Source organism: Tenrec ecaudatus, chromosome 2 (genome assembly GCF_050624435.1).
Source record: "Tenrec ecaudatus isolate mTenEca1 chromosome 2, mTenEca1.hap1, whole genome shotgun sequence".
NCBI lineage: Eukaryota > Metazoa > Chordata > Mammalia > Afrosoricida > Tenrecidae > Tenrec > Tenrec ecaudatus.
In genome coordinates, this window is record NC_134531.1 from 293,876,605 (window position 1) to 293,899,690 (window position 23,086).

The 23,086-nt window shown below is 39.4% G+C and overlaps 1 protein-coding gene across 7 annotated transcripts in view; it reads right to left on the minus strand.

The window, feature by feature from the left end:
• The window catches only part of DZIP3 (DAZ interacting zinc finger protein 3), a 117,394-nt gene that overhangs the window by 91,331 nt on the left and 2,977 nt on the right, over positions 1-23,086 (minus strand). For 2 of the 7 annotated variants that reach the window (XM_075542557.1, XM_075542555.1), the window contains exon 2: positions 4,435-4,564. The exons of the other annotated variants lie outside the window; for them this stretch is intronic. The gene's annotated coding sequence lies outside the window, so the exon portion shown is untranslated. The remainder of the gene's footprint in view (positions 1-4,434; positions 4,565-23,086) is intronic. 7 annotated transcript variants of the gene reach the window in all.

The following is a 23,086-nucleotide window of genomic DNA, read 5'->3' on the forward strand; positions in this document are numbered from 1 at the left end:
TGTGATCTTGAAGCCCAAATATCTCAAAACACTATCTAATGGGCCTATATTTTTCCCATTGACGTTTCTTTTTTTGTTTGTTTGTAATCATTTTACTGGGGGCTCATACAACTCATCACAATCCATACATACATCAATTGTGTAAAGCACATTTATACACTCATTGTCCTCATCATTCTCAAAATATTTGCTCTCCACCTAAAGCCTTGGCATCAGCTCATTTCCCCCCTCCGTCCTGAACACTTGATAATTTATAAATTATTTTGTCACATATTACACTGTCTGATGTCTCCCTTCACCCATTTTTCTGTTGTCCATCCCTCAGGGAGGAGGTTATATATAGATCCTTGTAATCGGGTCCCCCTTTCCACCACACCCTCCCTCCACCCTTCCAGTATCACCATTGTCAACACTGGTTCTGAAGGGATCATCTGTTCTGGATTCCCTGTTTCCAATTCCTATCTGAACCAGTGTACATCCTCTGATCTAGCTGGATTTGTAAGGTAGAATTGGGATCATGACAGTGTGGGGGGAGGAAGCATTTAGGAACTAGAGGAAAGTTATATGTTTCATCGTTGCTACACTGCACCCTGACTGGCTGGTCTCCTCCCCATGGCCCTTCCATAAGGGGATGTCCAGTTGCCTACGGATGGGCTTTGGGTCCCTACTCCGCACTCCCCCTCATTCACAATTATATGATTTTTTTGTTCTTTGATGCCTGATAACTGACCCCTTCTGCACCTCGTGCTCACACAGGCTAGTGTGGTTCTTCCATGTGGGCTTTGTTGTTTCTCAGCTAGATGGCCACTTGTTTACCTTCAAGCCTTTAAGAACCCACATGCTCTTATCTTTTGATAGCTGGGCACCATCAGCTTTCTTCATCACATTTGCTTATGCACCCATTTGTCTTCAGCAATTGTGTCAGGAAGTTGAGCACACAATGATATGATTTTTTTGTTCTTTGATGCCTGATAACTTATCCCTTTGGCACCTTGTGATCACACAGGCTTGTGTGTTTCTTCCATCTGGGCTTTGTTGCTTCTGAGCTAGATGGCCACTTGTTTACCTTCAAGGCTTTACGATCCTAGACTCTCTATCTTTTGATAGCCAGGCTCCATCAGCTTTCTTCACATTTGCTTTATGCACTCGCTTCGTCTTCAGTGATCGTGTTGAGCATCATGGAAAGCCAGTCTAACAGAACAAAGTATTCTTGCATCGAGGGAGTACTTGAGTGGAAGCCCAACGTCCATCAATGAAGTATTTGGCATAGAACCTGATTTTAAAATGTATTATTAGGGGCTCATACAACTCTTATCACAATCCATACATACATCTAGAACCTGATTTAAGGTCCATTCTTTTCTCAAAGGATCGGAGAGTTAAATGGAAACTTATAATTTATAGTAGTGCAGAGGAAGTGAATTGAATTTATCAAAATTATACATGATTCAAAATCTTACTCTTACAGAAACTGGCAGACAAATACACTAGCCATGATACCATTCAGTACATCTGAAAACCACTATTTGGTACAATATCATCAGCTTAAGCTTCCCCTTTTACCATAAAAAAAGCTCACTGCCTTTGACTTGATCCCATGCTACAGTGGGTTCAAGCTCTCAGCTGCTAACGGAAATGTCACTGATTTGAATGCACCAGGCATTCCATTGCATGGGAGAGAGGTGCAATCTGATTCCAAATATTTACAAACCTGGAAAGTCAGCAGGGCCGTTTTCCTGTCATGTAGGGCTGTCGGGAACCCTTCCACCATAGTAGGGTCAGAATACAAGCCCATGACCAAAATAATAATACCAACAGGTTTCTCAAAAGCCATTTCTGGATGTTAGTGGAGGGAATTTTGAGTCCAGGAAATTTTACTTGAATGCAATTGTCAAAATCAATTTGTGTCTAGAATATAACTTGTTACTTGACTTGTACTTACAACGCTTAAAAATTAGTCAACTAATTAAGAAGTCTGATTTCTTATCAGAAAAGTAGGCAGGCACATGAGTGGTGCAATGGGTAAGCACTTCGATGCTGTGACAGATACTTTTCTGTCAACTTGAAGATGTATAAAAGTGTAGGGCTGGTAGCCAACCTGTCAATCTGGTCACAGTCTGATGGTGCCTTCTTGGGAGTGGCCTTCTTTTAAAGAAACCTTCCCCTCTCTCTGCCAATGAACCTGAGGCTGCCAGAGCCCTGTCATGTTTCCAATGACCTTAGATCCATGTGACTGTCGACCCACCAACCAGCAATCTTCCTGCAGTCTCTATCATTGCATGTGGCCGCATGCATCTGCAGAGGGGCTGTGGACTGGTGTCAGACTTAGGGACTCAGGTTGGGCTGCTTTCTCGACACATAATTACTTCCTGATATAAAGCTCTCCCTAATGCATATCAGTGTCATTGGATTGGTTTCTCGAGTCAACGCTGCCTAACACAGACGCTAACTGGAAAATTGTCACCAGCTTCTTATGGACCTTTCAGATAAATAGTGTTATTACTTTTCTCAGAAGTTAGCACAAGGCATTTTCAAATCATGTAACATTCAATAGAAAAAAAGAGAGGATGCTTTTTGTAGAAAAGCAGTTTCCTTGAATATATTATATTCATGACAACTTTGAGGCATTTAAACATTCACCAATTTATCAGAATATGTAGGTTGTAAATTTACACTAAAATATTTCACTTTTGGATGTAGAGTTCCATTTATATGCAGATTACTCAGTAACATGCTAGTCAATCTTTGAAATTGTGATTCTGTTTATTAAAGATAAATGGCTCATTCTACCTACCTATACCATTTGTCCAAGGCTGGAAGCTCTTCTGAAACCTGTTCAGCAAGCCAACGCCATGCAAGCCTCTGCTGACAGGTAAGTGGTGGCTGTGCTTAAGGTGCACTGACACAGAATCAGGTGAAGGTGAGAATTTTACCAGTGAACCATCACTGCCCTCCACCCTGATGCTTAAAACCAAACCTTCTCTGATGAAGCCTAGTCCCCTTCATAGGGCCCTTTAGGATAAAGTGGGATTGCCCTGCAGGGTTCCAGGGTGTCATCCTTGTGGAGTCAACGGCCATATCCTCCTCTCCTGGATGCTGGTGCGTTCTAGTCGTTGACCTTTGGGTAGGCAGCTAAGCAACCACCGTACCACCACCACGGCTCCTTGACATAATGCGTCAGCCCACACAAAGCTGCCCCCTAAAGAGCGAATGTAACACAGAGAGATCAAGAAGTAATGTCCAGACCTAATTGTTCTTCTTAATCCTTTTAACCTGAGTATTTTATCATTAGTGAATACAGAAGAAGAGAGAAGTGGACTCAGTTTTTGCTGGAAGAAATCCCGACTGCATGGTTTGTTCTGATTCAGAGTAAAGCAAAGAGGAGAATTGCTCTTAGGGTTTCTGATCATGTGCATCTTTACTGACACAGACACATTCATCTGAAAAGTGGCTGATGGGTTTGAACCGCTGACTTAGCAGGTAGCAGGACAATGTTTAATTCGATACATGAGCAGGACTTAATTTACGGTATAGGGGCTATAAAAATGTCTTACAGGAATCATCTGGAAAACAAATATTCCTCATTGTAGGACCAATACTCTAGTAGGCTCCACTAGTTCTAACCTCGCAGAAAGTCTTGAGAGACTAGGGTCCAGTCATGCAATGTTGATGTTTCTCCTTAATTCAAACACAAATGCAAGCAAACACACACACACTCTACTAATTTTCTTCATTTAAAAGAGCTTTCTAACACCTCCTGATTTCTTGCTCATCTCTAACATCAACATTTCTTGCTGTATTATAATATTACTCATATTTGTAAAAAAAACAAGCAGTAAAATGATATACTTATTTAAATTTGCACTCCGTTCAAGTCCAGATGAAACCTCGAGCATACATCTAACAGTACATGAGAGAATAATTGTATAAACATTCTGGCCAGCACAATTTCATCTCTTTGATAACAATGCAGAGGAAAAGGTTACCCATTTGGGAATTTTAGGATCGTGACCCTAAAGATTTCTATAAACCTTACTTATTTCAATAAACATTAACAGATAGGAAACGTTTCCAAGCATACAAATGGCGGCTTTTTCTGTACAAAGCAATTCCGTCATTACCAGAATTTAAAAGCCCGGACTGAATGCACTCCCCCCGCCCCCTCTGATAAGCCCCTGCTTCAGTTAGTAGCTGTTGACACGGATCACAGGGAGGCAGAAAAGGAGGGAGTAAGCTGTAGATGACGGAGAGAAAAAGCCTCTGCCAAGGAGGCATGGGGGTTAGAAGGCCTCTGCTAGCAGCTACAGTGCTGAGTGGGAAAAAAAGAGAGTAGTGTAAATTAATTAATCAGTAAGTCAGAAGATATTTGGATCCTGATTTAAGAGAGTTAAGAAAGGTTAGTGGCTTTCCAATTCAACCTGTTAAAAATACAACCTGAGAAGAATCTCTGTGCCGAAGGATTTTCCAGAAGAGAGGATCGTGAACCCCATCATTTCCCAGGAGCTGCGCAGATTTGAGTGACACGCAGTACCAGCGAGAACAGCAGGGAGGATGGCATGAGCGCCTAGCAACCAACAGGAAGCAGTCAGCCTGAAACGTTACCACTGTGCTTTTAGAGACGATTCTAGAAGAGGCTGAAGGAAACCCTTAAAATCCAGGTTGATATGTGGGAAAGGGTCGATCTAGTTTTATTTGATGTATATATTACTATAGATTTTGTCAGCCGGAAACTGAAAATTTATTAAGGTACTGCTCTTGCCCCAAATCCTACTTTGGTAATAAAAACCAAACTCAGGGCCATTGAGTCAATTCTGACTCAAGGTCCCCCTACAGGACAGGGTCGAACTGCCCCTGTGAGTTCCCGAGCCAGTAACTTTGAGTAGAAGACCTCATCTTTTGCCAGTGTGGCTGGTGGTTCTGACTGCTGGGTTGGTGGTGGCCCAATGCCACCGGGGCTCTAACTCGAGTCCTACCTGATCTCAACTCTAAAACACATTGCCATCAAGTGGATGGCATCAACTCTTGGTTACCCCACAGAACAAAGTAGAATTGCTTCCTAGAGTTCCTGAAGCTGTCAATCTTTACAGGAAAGATGGCCTCAGTTTTCTTCTGGGTAGCAGTTGGGGTAGGGAGCAGGGAAGAGGCTGATCACTGCCTTGCAGTTAGCACAATACTTAACCCACTGCACCACCCCACCAGGGCCCTTGGTTGACCTCAGAATAAGCTGAAATTCAGTGTCAATTGAGGGCGCAATTCAGAAAAGGAAGTAATTTTATCTGCAGGCAAAAAAGAACCTGTATTATAGCTGTAGGTTAAAAAAAATCTATTATTTTAATGCAGAAAATAAAATGCAGTTGCCATATATTTAAAGTAAAACATCTTCCTTCTTTATTGTCCCTTTGAGCTCCCAGCTCCTATTCCATTTGTATCCATTGAAATTGTAACAAACTATTTTAACTTCCAAAAGTTTTCCCCATATTATCAAAACTGTGGTAACTTAGTCCCATAAAAGCAGGTTCAGATCTCATTTATAATTTTAATTATTCATTAAATGTTTTCCATGTGCTACTTATTATCTCCTTAAATTGTATATAACCCACTCACAAAGTAATTTTTATTAACACATCTGAGCAAGTTTGAGGTGGATTTGTCAAGACATATTTCAATATATGGTTGGAAGTTTCATGTATTTCCTACCCATGTCAACTCTGGCATTTGGGGATTCCCAAAGCCAGGTGGAAAAAGTAAACTAAAGTGTACAAAACATTAAGAACCAAGATCATATTTGATGAGTGCTCAACCTCATGGGAAATTAACATCTTTGCGCTTCCATTTCTACTTCTTAAAAATAGGGATAATGATGGTACCTACTGGATAGAGTTGTGAGAATTAAAATGTGTTTAATGTTACAACACAATGCCAGGCATATAATAAGCAATATATGAATGTCCCTATTTAGCTATGTTTAGGTTAGGTCGCTTTTTGTCTAGTTCTCCATCTTGATGAGGAGATGCTATTATACCAAAAATAATGGTAATCATGGCTTTTCAAATACATTGCATGTTGTGTAAGTGCCAGAATATTCTGTACAAGCCGTCAGAACACTATAGGTCTGAGTGAAAATTAACTCAAAGAGCAGTGGGTTTATTTTTCATGAGTGATTTATTTAACTATTTGTTTGTTGGGAGGCCACTTGTTTTTTATTTTTGCCACTATAAACAATCTTGTTCTAAACAACTTCAAATGCTGAACTTGATAACATTTTGCTAGCTTGGCTTACCATATCAGCATGGAACTTAATGTACTCCAGAAATTCGGGCTGTATTGACAAGTAAACCCTCTTGACATTGTCAGCGATCTCTTCCACTAGAATTCTAAAACACTCCTCAATGCTCAGGTGTCAGATGCAACAGCCATCTATGGAGCATGTAGAACCCACTTTAAAGGGAAAGGACACTACCTGGAAATAATGAAATGTTGTTGAGGAATGGACGTTCTTTAGTGATTATGCCTGCAGTCAAGCCACAACGGTCTTATTGGTAGTTTGTCGACTATTATAGCAAGTGTTCTGTACTTCAATACCCCAGAGTGGTTAGTTCACCTCTATTCCCGTACATACTCCTGTATAAGTTGAGTTTTTCAGCACATTTTTAATGCAGTTTTTGTGGTAAACTTAGGTGCCTCGGCTGGTATTTGGGTCGGCTTATATTCGAGTATAGACGGCAGTCAGTTCCAAGTGGATTAGAATGGTTAAAGGTTCACACCAAAGAATGTTAGGTGTACCATCATTTCTGAATTAGCAGTGTTAAGATTTAATAAAAACTATCTATGCAGCTTTCTAAATTTCTATTTTGTTTTTTCAACTGTCTTGGTGCTTCCAGATGATTATTTAAAACCCAAAGTCAAATCTAGTGCCATCTAATCCATTCTAACTCACAGATGCTCCATGTTATGCACCACAACTGAACTGCATACATGGGGTTTTCCTACCTATTGAATTTTATGAAAGCAGGTTACCAGACATTTCTGTGGTGGTGCCACTGGGTGGGTTTGAACCACCAACCTTTCAGTTAGTAGTCAAGTGCGGACCATTTGTGTCACACTAGCACATGATAAACTTTATATAAACTTGAAATACATTTATAAACTGGACTAAGTAATATGAAGGCAGATGCATCCTAAGAACCAAAACTTTTCAAATGATCTTAGTGGACAGAGTGTAAGGAGCCTTGATGGCACTGTGAGTTAGGAATTCAGTTGCTGACCCAAGGTCGGGGGTTCAAACTTACCAGTCACTCTTCAGGAGAAACAGGAGGCTGTTTGCTACTGTAAAGATCTGTTGCTGTTGTTAGGTGCCATCAAGTTAGTTCCAACTCATAGGGACCCTATGTACAAGGGAATGAACCACCACCCGGTTCTGAACCATACTCAGCATTGTACCTATGTCTACACCCTTTACTGCGGCCACTGTGTCAATACGTCTTGTTGAGGACCTTCCTCTATTTTCCTGCCCCATCACTTTACCAAGCATGAAGTCCTTGTTGAGAGACTGGTCTCTCCTGATAAAATGTTTAAAGTATGTAAAACAAAGTCTTGCCATCCTTGCCTCTAAGAACCATTCTCAATGTATTTCTTCTGCAGAGATCAGTTTGTTCATGGTACTTTCAATATTCTTCATCAGCATCATTGTGCAAATGTATTGATATCCTGTCTCCCTGTTCACATGCATATAAAATTAGCATAGCCTGGGTAAGGTGTGCCTTTGTCCTCAAAGTAGCATCCTTGTTTTTCAGCACTGTTAAGAGGTCTGATGCAGAAGATTATGTTAGTTTGGACGACTACAGAAACAAATCCAAAGACATTCTTATGTGTATAAGAAAAAGCTTTATATAAAAGAGAAATTGTATACTGAGAAAACATCTCTCAGCCCAGTCAAGATGAAGCACGATAATAACCCGTATGTCCAACATTAGTCCATAAATTCCTCTTTAGACTCACACAACACATGTAATGATGCCGAATGCAGGAAGATCACAGGCCAGTGGGTAGGAAGTCTTGTGGATCCAGTGGCAGTGAAAGAATCTCAATGCTGGCACAGCTCTCCATGTGTCTCCTCCAGCTCTCTTAGTGTCTCAACAGCAGGAGGGGGAAGGCAGAGAGCCTATGTGTCCCATGTCCAGGGAGAAAGACAGGAGTTCCAAAAATCCTTAGGTAAAGACCATGCCTACAGAGGCATCACTGGCTATGACCTGATTGTCAGGCTAGACTCCACCCCACACAAGTACAGGAGATAGATAAGTGCACAAAGACTTACCCAATGCTATCAATGTGTTATTTGATCTCTTGATTGCTGCTTCCAGGTACATTGATTGTGGGTCTAAGCAAAATGAAATCCTGGCAAATTCAATCTATTCTCTACTTATCATGTTTCCTATTGGGCCAATTGTGAGGGCTTTTGTTTTCTTCACAATGAGTTATGATCCACCCTAAAGGCTTCCATCCTTGATCTTCAACAAGAGTGTCAAGATTTACTGTCTCTGAATCCCTATAAGCATTGTTGTGAGTAGAAATCAACTCAATGGCAGGGTCTGAGTAAATGATACTACAATCATTTGACCTTCGTATTTCATAGTACATTGTCCACATTAATTTGTGCTCAGAGAATCTTTTTATTCCACAAAGTAACTCAGGACTGCTAGGTAGGTTCCAGATCTTATACTGAATCCTAACTAATACCTGTGGCCTCTCAAGGTTAAATATTTGGGGGAAAGCAGTTTCCAAGCATCTTAAATCACATATTCCACAGCAGAAAGAATCTGAAACTATACTGAAAATATACTACTATAGCTAGACAAGAATATGGCCACCAGATAACAAACATAAGAAGATTTCCTCAGCAACTACTGGAGAGCTTCCATTAGGAGGGATATCCTGCACTTCCTGGTGGTGAGAAAACCATCTTACAAGCTGAGTAGACCCAAGCTCCGGTAAGTGAGAGAGCAGCAATGAAGCGGACAGTCCCATTTTACCATAGGCCAGCAGCATGGACTGCTTCTTGGGCCCCAATCCTCCTTACCCAGCGGATTTTCTCCAGCCCCTGAGGCTGTCCAGCCAGTCAAACCTATAACCTTGCTGGCTTCGGGGAGCTCTGTGTGGATAAGTAGTTTGTGTAGGCAGGTTCACAGTACCAAAGCTACACCATTTACCATTTTGCCCCTTCTTTTTACCAACATTGCTTTCCAGAGCTCCCTGCCCCCATGTGTCCCAACCACACTACCAAAGAAGCAGGAATTCCTACCCACACTGTAGTAGTTATAGGGCTTTTGCCTGTTTTTTCCACTTCTTCTGATGTTCTCCTCTGGTGTAACCCCACACTCCTGAGAACACACATTCCCACCAGGCAAAAACAGTCAGGCCTGCAGATTCTGGCACCTCCCAGTAAAGCAAGGACTAACTACCCCCCTCTCTCTCTTGAATACACAGGACTACCTATATTCATGTGCCACGGCAACAGAGCTTTAGAGACCATACCCACGAAACACTCCAGGTTTTTGTTCCTTTTGTCCTTTCTCTTCCTTGCACAGCCGCCCTTTAAATCTTTCTCTTTTTTCTCTTGAAATATATTTTGATGAAACCTATTAATTCTGATGACCCCTGTGAAAATCCATGTCCCTATTTTTTTACCCATATGGTTGCCTATCCAGGCAGTCACTTATTATTACTATCATTATTTTTATTTTACTCTCTTATTACTACTCCCTGCTCTCCTAACTTGGCGATCTCTCCTTTTCCATTTCACCACTATATGTTTTCCTGGCTCCTATTAAACATCTCTCTCATCACTATACAGAGCCAATTACCTCTACACTACCCAGCAGCTTATAGACCTCTAAGAACTATACCATTATGCTAAGGAAACAACAGTCAACCATAGTATACAAAAGAAAAAGGAAAAAAACAGTAAAACAAACACAAACAACCCAAAATCACCAAAACTCAATTGAGTACTCTGAAAAAGAGGCCCTGAAACTACTAGGAACAGAATTCAGAAGAATGATGCTTAGGTCCTTTCATGGGAACAATGGAAGAAATTGAAAATCCAAACTCCTAAAGCAAAAGAAGATAAACAATGAGCTGCTATATTTAGAATATACACTAAAGACCTGAAGAACAGAATAAAAGAAAAAGAAAACAATTCATGAACTCAAACCAATCATTCTGAGTACAAATGGTGAGAGAAACAACAGACAAAAGCAAAGGAATCAGAGGGAAGCCTGAGAATGATGTGCGGCCCTCTCAAGAGAAACAACCTACATCTCATCGGGCTCCCAGGCTATGAAGAAACAAAGAAATCTACACAGCAAATAATAGGATAAATCATGGAAGAAAATTTCACCAACAACACAAAGGACAAGAAAGACTACCATTCACAAAGCTAAGAAGACCTGAAGGAAGCCAGACCCACAGAGAAAAACACCATTATATATAGTGTTCAAACTCCACTTTTTAGGAAAAGGAGAATTCTAAGGGAAGTGAGAGAAAAATGAACAGCCACTTACAAAGGAAAACTGATAAGGGAAAGCTCAGACTTCTCAGCAAAAACTATGCAGGCAAGAAGACAATGGAGTGACATACCATACATACTTGAGTATAAGCCGGCCCAAAGATCAGCCAAGGCACCTAATTTTACCACAAAAACTGCATTAAAAATGTGCTGAAAAACTTGACTTATACATGAGTATATACGGTATATAACATTCTGAAGAAAAAAATTGCCAACTAAAATTCCTATATCCTGAAAAACTATCCCTCAAATATGACGGAGAAATAAAAGTATTTCCAGACAAGGGAAACATAAAGGATTATATAAAAACATGACCAACATTATAAAAATCTATAAACCAGATTATAGATAATGGAAAAATAATCAACAACAGCACACCAACCTGAGAACATCACCCAGAAACCAATACAATGAAAGCAGTACTCTAAACAACAAAGAAACGGAGGAGGAATAAGGACATTAATAAAACAAAAAATGGAGGGGTTTGAAACCAAATATAATCATGTCAAAATGACAACATACCTACATTTATCAGTAATGATACTGAATGTTAATGGATTAAATGCACCACTAGAAAGATGGACAGGATTAGAAAGCAAGACCCACCTATATGCTGTCTATGAGAGACACACATTAAACTGAGACAAAAATAGACTGAACATCAAAGGATAGCGAAAAAATCTACCAAACCAATTGCAACCTTAAAAGACCAGGAGGGGTAGTATGTAGAATCTCTGATAAACCAGACGTCAAGGCTGAGAACATAGAGACAAGAATGTTATCTACATAATCATTAAAAAATAATAGAAGACATAACCATTATAAACATATATGTACCCAATGTAAGACCCTTGAGATACACCCAATCAAATTCTAACAGTTAAAGCTAAAAATAAACAGCTTTAAAACAATATCAGGATAAGACTTCAACACATCACTCTCAATGAAAGATAGAGCATCAGGAAAGAAACCCAGCAAAGAATTAAAAGAGCTAAATAACATAATTAACTAGCTCAAACTCAGAGACATACAGAGCTCACCACCTAACAAGAATACAGAAACAGGACCAAATGGTTCAGGAGGGACTTAGGTGGAGGAAGGGATGGAGGAAGGGAGTGGTGAGCAAACAGCACCATAGACAAGGGAACAACTAGAAATTAAATGAAATAATGAGGAGGACGTAGAGATCCTGGGGGTATTGGAGCAACAACAATCTAGCTGAGAGGAATTACTAAGAGGCAGAAGAAGGGCGAGAGTGATGGTGGGGCAGGAGCAAGTTAAAAGGAAGCAGAGCAAAGACCTAAGGTAAGAAGCAAAACTACAGATAAAGGTATAAGCACAGGGATGTACATATGTAAATATATTATTTCATGAAATAGAGGTATTGGTCTATGTACATATATTTATATGGCAATACAATGAGGAAGTGGGCAGACTTTGGGCCTCTGCTCAAGCCCTCCCTCAACGCAAGAACATTCTAACGACCTGGCATTATGTAATGTTCACCCTCCTGACAAGATCGCTGAAGACAAAATGGGTGCATCCACAAAGACAGTGTCTGCGGAATGAAAGGTCTGAAGTTAAACAAGTGGCTATCTAGCAGAGAAGCAGCAAGTCCATATGGAAGAACACCAGCCTGTGTGATCATGAGGAGTCCACAGGATAAGATTAACAGGCACCAGAAGACCCCAAACAAACAAAACCATATTGTTGAAAACCAAGAGGGTTGGAGCAGCGATCCAAAACCCATCTGAATGACAATAGGACACCCCCTCCCAGAAGGATCACAGGAAGGAATGGTCAACCCCGTGTGCAGTATAACACCAATGAAACACAGGACATTCCTGTGTCTTTGAGGCTTTCTCACGCCCCACTCTCATGACACCAGTCCTACTTTTCAGCTCTGGCTAGACTGGAGCATTGTACACTGGTACAGATAAGAGCTCACCACACACGGAACTCAGATCAGACACACCCCTCAGTAATAGAAATGGGAGGGATGACACCAGCAGGGTAGGGAAAGGTGGGCGGAGGGGAGAAAGGGGGAACCGATCATAATGATCAATACATTAACCCCTCCCCACCAGGGGATAAACAACAAAAATGTGAGTGAAGGGAGACAGTGGTCAGTGTAAAATATGAAAATAATAATTTATAATTTATCAAGGGTTCACGAGGGTGGCAGGATGGGGGGAAGACAGAAAAAAGAGACGCTTATACCAAAGGATCAAATAGAAAGTAAATGTTTAGAAAATGATGGTGGCAACATATGTACAATATGCTTTATACAACTGATGTGTGGATTGTTATAAGCACTGCAAGAGCTACCAGTAAAATGAACTTGGGTAAAAAACAACAACCATAAATTAGATATATTCTTCTCCAGTGCGCATGGTACATGTAAAGCCACAAACCAAACCTCAACAAATTTAAAAACACTGAGATCCTAAGATCCGTTTTCTCAGATCACTACATTATAAAACTAGAAATCATCAATAGGAAGAACAGAGACACAAAAACAAATGTCTGGGGTCTTAAAGGCTTGAAGGTGAACAAGCGGCCATCTAGCTCAGAAGCAAAGAAGCCCACATGGAAGAAGCACACCGGCCAGTGCGATCACGAGGTGCCAAAGGGACCAGGTATAAAGGCATCATGCCAAAAAAAAGATATATGTGTGTATATGTATATATATATGTCTATATATGTGTGTGTGTGTATGTATACATATATATACGCATACCATATTGAATGAAGGGGGAAGTACAGAGTGGAGACCCAGGGCCCAAGTGTCGGCCAATGGAGATCCCCTCACAGAGGGGTTCAGGAGAGGAGATGGGTCAATGAGGGTGCGAGGTAGTACCGATGAAGAACACAGCTTTCCCCCGGGTCCTGGATGCTTCCTCCCCCCAACTACCATGATCCGAATTCTACCTTGCAGGGCTGGATAGGGCAGAGGTTGTACACTGGTGCATATGGGGGCTGGAGGCACAGGGAATCCAGGGTGGATGATACCACCAGGGTGGATGATAGGACCAGGGGTGAGAGGGGAGATGCTGGGAGAGTGGAGGGCGAGTGGGTTGGAAAGGGGGAACTGATTGCAGGGGTCCACGTGTGACCTCCTCACTGGGAGAGGGACGGCAGAGAAGGGGGGGGGAGGGAGACTCCGGATAGGGCAAGATATGACAAAATAACGATTTATAAATTACCAAGGGCACATTGGGAGGGGGGAGCGGGGAGGGAGGGAAAAATAAAAGAGGACCTGATGCAAAGGGCTTAAGTGGAGAGCAAATGCTTTGAGAATGATTGGGGCGGTGAATGTATGGATGTGCTTTATACAATTGATGTATGTATATGTATGGATTGTGATAATAGTAGTGTGAGTCCCTAATAAAATGTAAAAAAAGAAGAAAAAAAAGAATGACGAGGGCAACAAATGTATAAGGGTGCTTTGCTCAATTGATGTATGTATGGATTGTGATAAGAGTTGTATGAGCCCCAATAAAAATATGTATTAATTAAAAAAAACAGACAAATACATGGAGACTAACCAGTACACTACTTAGAAAAGTATACAAGAGATCAAATAAGGGATAAAATTAAATTCCTAGAAACAAACAAGAATGGTAACACCTCATAAAGCCTTTGAGACATAGCAAAAGCAGTCAGAAGGCAATTTATAGTAATCAATGGACATACGAAAAAGGGGGAAAATTCAAAATTACACACTGAACAAGGGCAACAACATTAACCCTCCAGCAACAGAAGTAAAAACCCTTGGAGCTGGAAATTTTGCTGAGTGAAATAAGTCAATCACAAAAGGACAAATATTGTGAGTCCTCCAGTCCTATAAGGATAAACACCAGGATGAAAGATGGTTTCTGCTCTCCAGTCATGTCATCTTCTAATCCTCTCTCAAGAAATGTGGTAGTGAGTTTGATTGGTGGCCAAGAATCATATATCATCCCCTGTATATGTTCAAATTTACAACCACTTCAGCAGAGGAGACTTCACATCAGCAGGGGTCAGTTTCTTAAGACAAAGGGAAGAAGACCATTTAAAGGTTGCTGACATACCATAGTGAATTAAGGTCACCGCAAATCAAGACACACCTAAAGAATGATAGGCAAACTTTGCTGGAAATTGAAATCAAGATGTGAGAAGATGGAAATGTACAAGGGGGTACCAAAAAAATGGAATTGTAATAGGTAGGGCGGAGCTTTTGTAGTAAACATCTTTCCAGCTAGGCAAGCATCCAGCAACTCGTGCTGAGTTAGTGCACCCAGTGGTGTTGCCTGGGAAGGTTCTCACTGGTAACAGAATTTTTTTTTCTTCATAAAAGCAGTTTCATTGAAACCTCATTTTCTGTTATGGCTGATTTAAGAAAACAAGTGTGTGGCTATGAAATTTTATTTCCTCCTCAGGAAAAATGCTGCAGAAACTTGTGATGTTCAACACAGCTTACAAAGACAGTGTTAAGGGAAAAACTCAAATGCACGAGTGGTTTTACTTATTCCAAAAAAGATGAAATGTTGACTGATGACAAGCCTGGTTCTAGACATCCATCAACTTTCTGAATGGATGAAAATGTCAAACATTTTGGAGTTCGTTCCACCAGGTCAGACTATTAATCAAGCTTTCTACTTAGATTCTGAAGATAGCATGCCAGTGTGCGACAAACAAGGCCTGATTTGTGGCAGATGGGCTGGTTTTGCCACCATGACAATGCACCTGCTCTTACAACTGTCTCAGTATGCCAGTTTTTGGCTAAAACATCATGGCTCTCTTGCTGCATGCACTTTACTCACCTGGCCTCACTCCATGTGACTACCTGTTTCCACAAATGAAGTGGGACATGAAAGGAGAGCAATTTGATGACATCGAAGAGATGAAGGAAAAAGATGAGAGGTGCTGTCAGCCATCCAGATGAGTTTCAAAAGTGTTTCCAAGAGTGGAATCGCAGATTTGACAAATGTATTGTCATGGGGAATTCTTTGAAGGTGATAAGGTTGTTTCGTAAAAAAAAAAAAAGAAGCAAATATATAGCTTTGAAAAAAGTTTTCAGGTGTTTTTTTAGGGGGGTACCCCCTCACAGATCTTGGAAAAGGTGATTACACCAATGTTGGGGGGTAAATAGGGTGGATCAACTTCCTATCAGAAAAAAAATAACAATATTTATGTAGAACCTAGGGGAGAATATGCCTGATATGATGTTCCTAAATGGACACTTTGCCCTAGTTTCTGTCTAGCACTTGGTGATCCAGGCCATGTGCCACAGACGATTGGGACTTTACACTCTTTCATTTCAGGCACACAACATCCATCATAAGCCACATCAGAAATATTTCATGCGGGAACACCATTAAATGATCTGGGCTTTACCTCACACTCACCTATAGCAGATTTAAGGAACCAACCTACTCCCTGGACTTAAGGCTGAAACTAACGAGTGTGAGAAGAATCAGATGACTGCGGTCTCGAGGCTGTACAACTGGAAGGCATTGGGTTTGGATCCCTTGCTTTGAGTGCGCCCAATGAATGGTGGCATGGGTACACCATATAGTTACTATTTTAAGGTGCTCCTTGCTTTTTTATGGCATATATTAATCTTCAGGTATGGTTTTGCCTTTGTTAATGTTATTGAAAGTTTTACTTTACCATCAACTCCCATCGTTTGCGTAAACAATGTCCAGTTACTTAATAATTCAGTCTATAAAAGTCAACCATTCATGCATTACAATTCATAACTTGCCTATACTTGTATAATTTCCTTTTCCAACTGTATTTTAAATTCTATTCCATTGGCTAAACTTATGACACTATCAATAGAATTACCTTATACCCTAGGGGGGATAAGTTATAATGTCTTCTCTATCATAAAACAATAATGATGTCACTAAAATGAACCAGAGCCATATATAAACCAATACTATATAAATAGATGTTTGGTTTATAGTTAATTCTAGCCCCAAGCTTTGAACAATTTGTTCTGATAACATGGGCATGCTTGCTCTCATGAAGCAATTACTACAAATACAGGTTCTATAGCAGTGTGGTGAAGAAACCAGGTGGTGCTCAGTTACCAGAAAGAATTGTCTTAAAGACTTACTTTCAAAGAAGTGAGGTTTCAACTAACTCCACATGGAAGAAGTACACCAGTCAGTATGATCAAAGGATTGTAAATAACAAAATTCAAATCTGAAGGAGGGAATGGTATCAAGAGCTTAAATTGTGAACTGGCTTGCAGAAGCTAGGGATGACAGTCAAAGACCCAAATTGATTTTCAGTGTCCCTGCAGAGGGGACTGGCAAAGTATTCCCCGTGTCACTTAATACATTGACTGGGGAGGGCCCTCTGAGCGCAGTCCAGGGCTGTGAAAGCCTAGCTATCAGACAGAGAGCACTGCCAAGGCGATTACGGCCGATGTCGTTGGGTTAAAATGTAATGCCTTATCATTTGATTGCCCTTTGACTCAGTTTAAAGTTGTTTCCGTTTTTAATATTTTCTGCTTTTCGATTGAGGTTTTTTTCGATATTTTCTCTAGTCATTGTTTGCTTCCTATTTGGATTTTACATGATTTTCTGTCTATGAAATCCAGGATAGGTAAATTTATAGACTGTAACTGGATTAAGAATTACTTAGTGGCATAGCAGGGAAAATGGGGGAAATACAGAGCTAACATCTACTACGAGAAGAAAATGTTCTGGAATTGATTGTGGTCATAATTACACAACTCTTTTTTGTATGACTGAATGACTAAATGGTATGGTATATGAAGCATATGCCAATAAAACTTTTATTAAAATAGAAGATATATTAATATAAATTCATCTACCCAGGTACACAGGGAAACACAGGGTGGATGATCCCATCAGGACCAGTGGTGTGAGCGGCGATACTGGGAGGGTAGAAGGAGGGTGGGCTGTAAAGGGGGGAACCAATTACAAGGATCTACATGTGACCTCCTCCCTGGAGGACAGACAACAGAAAAGTGGGTGAAGGGAGAAGTTGGACAGGGAAAGATATGAAAAAATAATTTATCAAGGGTTCGTGAGGGAGGGGGAAGCAGGGAGGGAGGGGAAAATGAGGAGCTGAAGCCAAGGGCTTAGGTGGAGAGCAAACGTTTTGAGAATGATGAGGGCATTGAATGCACAAATGGGCTTTACACAATTGATGTATTACGGATTGTGGTAAGAGTTATATGAGCCCCTAATAAAACGATTTAAAAAAAGGGAAAAATTCATCTACCCAGGTACTACTATTCTTATACATTGTACTTTACCAAAAAACAAAACAATGAAATATAAAGTATTATAAAGAAAGGTTCAAATGTGTTTCCCAGTCTCAGACTCCTTGGAGCGGGCATCCTACACTTTGGATGGCTCGAGCTTAAAACAATACATCTTAAACACAAGAAATAGCAGTCTACTTCGCTCATTAACGTAATAATGTCTATCCTCTAAAAGACCAGAGATTTTTTAATGAGCTATGCAGATGGTTTTTCTTCGCGCAAAGTAAACGATTAGTAAGCAGTGATCTTGGTGCAAAGTAAGAGATCAGCAGTTAAAATTAAATAGAGTGGCTGGATATTGACTTGGAAATGTACCTTCTTTATCTATTTGTACAAACCCAAAACTGGATTCAGAAACAAGGGATATGTTTAAAAAGGGAAAATATAAAAGAACAACCTTTTGTTTCTGGGATAGTAAAAGAGACTGAAAACAAACAAAAACGCATTTATTCAAATTATCCAAACCTTACACCCTAACCTAGACTTACATTCTAGGCATGTGCAGAGAAAATTCAGGAATTATTCAACAAATGAGAAAGTGAAGCTTATGGTTTGGCAAATCATTTTGAAATTAGCTGAATTTTAATAATGAATAGTAAGAAAAAGGATATCAAATAATTACCGGGAGAATTAATTTCGGCTTGAGTTTTTCTGGCATTGGCTAAAAGTAACATGTCTGAAAATGGGGGTGTATCACTGTATTTTTCACATATAATTACCCACATAAATAGCACATCTACACATACAATGCACATAGCACTGAAAGAAAAGAATGGACAAGAACACTGCATGATTTACAAAATAACTGTAGTGTGTTATTTGAATAAAATGATGGCAATTTTGCAGACTGTTCTCTGGTTCGCACAAAGTATAAATTGGTTTAATATTAGCATCTGCTTTGTCCTAGCTACAGGGGGCCATGGTGTCTGAAAGACCCCATGCCTAAACCTCTGACAATATTCTGCCACTTGATTCTTGTCTGTGATTATTTGGAACCTGAGCCAAAGGACATTTGTTTGATCAGCTATTCTGCCTAGTGACTGATCTCTGGTTTTAGATTTGGTCCTTCTGTTCCATCTAGAACTTAAGTTTCACAAAGTCAGGCATTTTTCCTTAAAACAACAAACAAGCAAAAACTGTCTACTATATCACCTAGAGCAGGCGTCCTCAAAGCATGGCCTGCAGGCCACATGCGGCCCGCCAAGGACATTTATCCGCCCGTCGGGTGTTTTTGCCCCGTTTTTTGTTTTTTACTTCCAAATAAGATATGTGCAGTGTGCATAGGAATTTGTTCAGTTTTAAAAAAAACTATAGTCCGGCCCTCCAACAGGTCTCAGGGACAGTGAACTGGCCCCTTGTTTAAAAAGTTTGAGGACCTCTGGCCTAGAGCAACATTGGGTTCACCTTAGGCAGTTCTTAAGAATGAAGCTATCTACTCCCAGAATTACAGGAGACCCCGAGAGAGAAGTACTGAGGGAGGATACAAGTGCACTGAGAGTGCTTTCTCAACAGAGTTCTTTAGATGAAACGAGGAAGCCTTTGTGCTACAAGCAAAATTTGACCATAGGATTAAAGCCAGCAGCCATGGCTACTTCGGGTTTCTGCTGCTAATGCTACCTCTCTCCAACCTCAAAATACATGTGTCCTAGTACTCAGCTCTCAAATGTGTCTTATTAGTACTCAGTTCTCAAATGTGTTTTTTTTTAAACATTTTAATGGGGGCTCATACAACTCTTATCACAATCCATGCATATACATACATCAATTCTATAAAGCACATCTGTACATTCTTTGCCCTAATCATTTTTTTTCTTTTTTTACATTAGGGACTCACACAACTCTTATCACAATTCATACATATACATACATCAATTGTATAAAGCACATCCATACATTCCCTGCCCCAATCATTCTCAAAGCATTCGCTCTCCACTCAAATGTGTTTAATGAGGCTTTAAATTTCTATCTTCAGCTTTGAGCTCTATTTTAACTACAAGTATTCCATATCCTGATGGCTAATAAACAATTCATACAGCCCAACCTGAGCTCTGGATATCTCACATTCCCACAAAATAGCTCCAGCAGGCCACCCATCCCACTCAGTGCTACATTAGACTGCCACCAACGTACAACCAGTGACCAAGAAATAAAAGCTCACTGTCGTAACCACTAAGACTCGGAGTGGTTCACTATGCAGCCAAAAAACTGATTAACGCTGTCCTATATACAACTGAAACACCTAATTCCTACACATTCTCAGCCCATACCCTTCCCCACCTTATTTTTCCTACATGATATTACTAATCTCCATAGATATTATTTACAGGTCTTGTTTATTATCTATAGCCCCAATTAAGATGAAAGCTATATTTGAGAAGAAAATTTTGTAAAACCTAGAAATATACTTAGCACTCAGGCACTCATCCAAGATGTGGTAAGTGAATGAAAAACAAGTAACTATGTGTTCAACTACTGATGTAATTCACATATTGCACCAGTCAGTATTCTACAAATATTTTATTTCTGTCAAACTTATAATTCATGTCCTTATTTAATCTAAATCATCAAAGATTTAAATGTTTTATTAATCAGATTTGAAGGCAGTAGATGTCTCAGTGTCACAAGTGATTGGTGCTGAACTACTAACTTAAAGGTTAGTGGGCTGAACTACCCAGCAGCACCAAGAAAGAAAGGCCTGAAGCAAACCTATGGAACTGTTCAACTTCATCACTCTTGAGGTCACCTTCAGCCAGAGTCTATGCAATAAGATCAGGCTTGGTTGTACGCTTTACTGATGGTCATATATGCTTCTAGGCCTCTCTAGGAGAAATAAAACAAATCCGTTAATACCAAAGACAGTCCTAAACTTGAGTTGCAAAACCCTGTGAAAATGTTAACTCTTGTTTCCTTTGTTTCCTGAAGTATAAGACAAACATTTGGCATAGCTAAAATAAATAAAGGAAAAAGGAAAATTAGAGAGAAGAGGGATTAAAAAATAATGGATCATACTTACAGAAAACTCACATGAATTCTCTAATTCTCTTGGATTTAGTACCAGTTACTCTGGTTTGTCCATTGGCCCCAATACACTAAGCTCTTTGGATTAGGACTATGCCTTGTACTCAATAAATATCTGACGAATGAATAAATATTCTCATTAAAAATATATGTACCTGATTAGTCAAAATTATAAATTTTTTAAAAAGTAAAACAGAGAAGCTCACTTCATAGGTACTTTTAAAAAATATTGGGGGAAAATGTTGGAGGAAGAAAAGAAAAGCATAAAATAAATGTTTCTTTTTAATGAAAAAATATGTAGCATGAAAATATACTTTAAAAATGTAAATTTTTAAAACTAGAAAAATACATGTTGATAGGTAGAATTAATAAAAAGTAATATTGGCTATTTGGTCTAAAATAATTGAACAAAAGTTGATTTGTGAAAAATTGAAAATAGAAAGCTCAACAAAGAAAAATAATATATGTTAGAATATTAAAAAAATTAACCTGAAAGAAACAGTTTCAGAATACTAAGTAGCAACTTCATATCAACATAATTCTAGAACTACAGAAACACATGGTTTACAAATATATATATATATGCATGTATAGAGAGCACTAAAATTAACTCAAAATTAACAAAATTTCAACTATATTTCATTCAAGTATTTGCCAAAGATCTACCACTAATGAGGTATCCAGCTAGATACTGCTGAGACTAGCTCCATACCATCAAGGATCAGGCAATTCCTGTGTGAATCTCACTATTCCATAGCACAGAAAGAAAAGATGGAAATGATTCCAATTAATTTTCAAATGAAATATGTAACTCAAATGGCAGAAGAGAATACAAAATATATTTTTGAAAATTCTCTCTAGTGATCACTGTTATGGAATTCTGAATAAACAATCAGCAAACTGAAATCCAATGCATAGAATATACAGCGCTTGTTACTACTTCCTTTTTGACCCTGGACAAATTACTTCACCTGTCTCTCATTTTTTCCATCTACAAAATGGAGAGCTAAATAGTACCATAAAGAGTTAAAGTCTCAGAAACTCAGAGGACCCCTGTCCCATAGGGTCCCTATGAGCTGTCATCAACTTGATGGCAGAGAATTTCTTTGGTGACTAGTACCTACTTTTCGGGATTATTGAGATTAATGGGATAAAGTCTTTAGACTCGTCTTTGACACCTGGAAAAAGCATAGTAAGTGTTTATTATGGTATCTCAAGGGGAAAAAACAATCGAATGCATCCCACAGAATGCATTAGGCTGTTAACCACAAGGTCAGCAGTTAGACCCCAACAGCCTCTTTGGGGAAGAAGATTAGACTCTTTATTTCCCTAAAGGTTTAGTCTTGGAAATCCACAGGGCCAGTCTACTCTGTCCTATAGGGCAACTATGAGTCATAATTTACTGGACAGCAGTGAGTTTTGAGTTTAATTAACATTTAAAGAAAACTACTCATTGCCACCAAGTCAATTACAGCACCCCTACAGAACAGGGTAAAACTCCTCGTGTGGGTTTCTAGAACCATACATTTTATGGGAGTAGAAAGCCTCATCTTTCTCATGGAAGAAGGAAATTATATAAAAAGTGAACAGTTGATAAATTTTATTCGACACTTTTTACAAATATTTACATAAAGCACTCACAGAAAGTAGTCTATTAAACATAATATCATAATTCATTAGCACAAACTATACTAAATATTAAATACTGAAGTCATGCCTGTTAAGTAATAAAATAAACATGATTATCTCATCATTTAAAATGTAACAGATAAAATGGATGACATTATTATTTGTGGCTAATCTCTAACTAGAAATCTCAGATAGTAAATGAAGCTCTATTATAATTAATGAGTTTAGTTAATAGACTAGATATGAAACATACTCAAAATCAGCATCTCTTTTTAATTTTATTTTTATCATTTTATTAGGAGCTCTTACAGATAACATTCCATAATCCAATCACATCAAGCAGTATTGTACGATTGCTACCACAATCTGTTTCAAAACATTTGCTTTCTTCTTGAACTCCTTGGTATCAGCTCCCCTTTATCCCCTCCCTCTCCTACCCTATCTCCCAAGAACAACCCCCCTCTTTTTTTTCCTTATAGTTTTTTTGGCCATATTTTACACAATTCAATATATTAATTCACATACAATTCTGTTGCGCATCTCTTTTTTAGGATTGCCTTTATGAGGTGCTGTCAAGTCACTTCCAG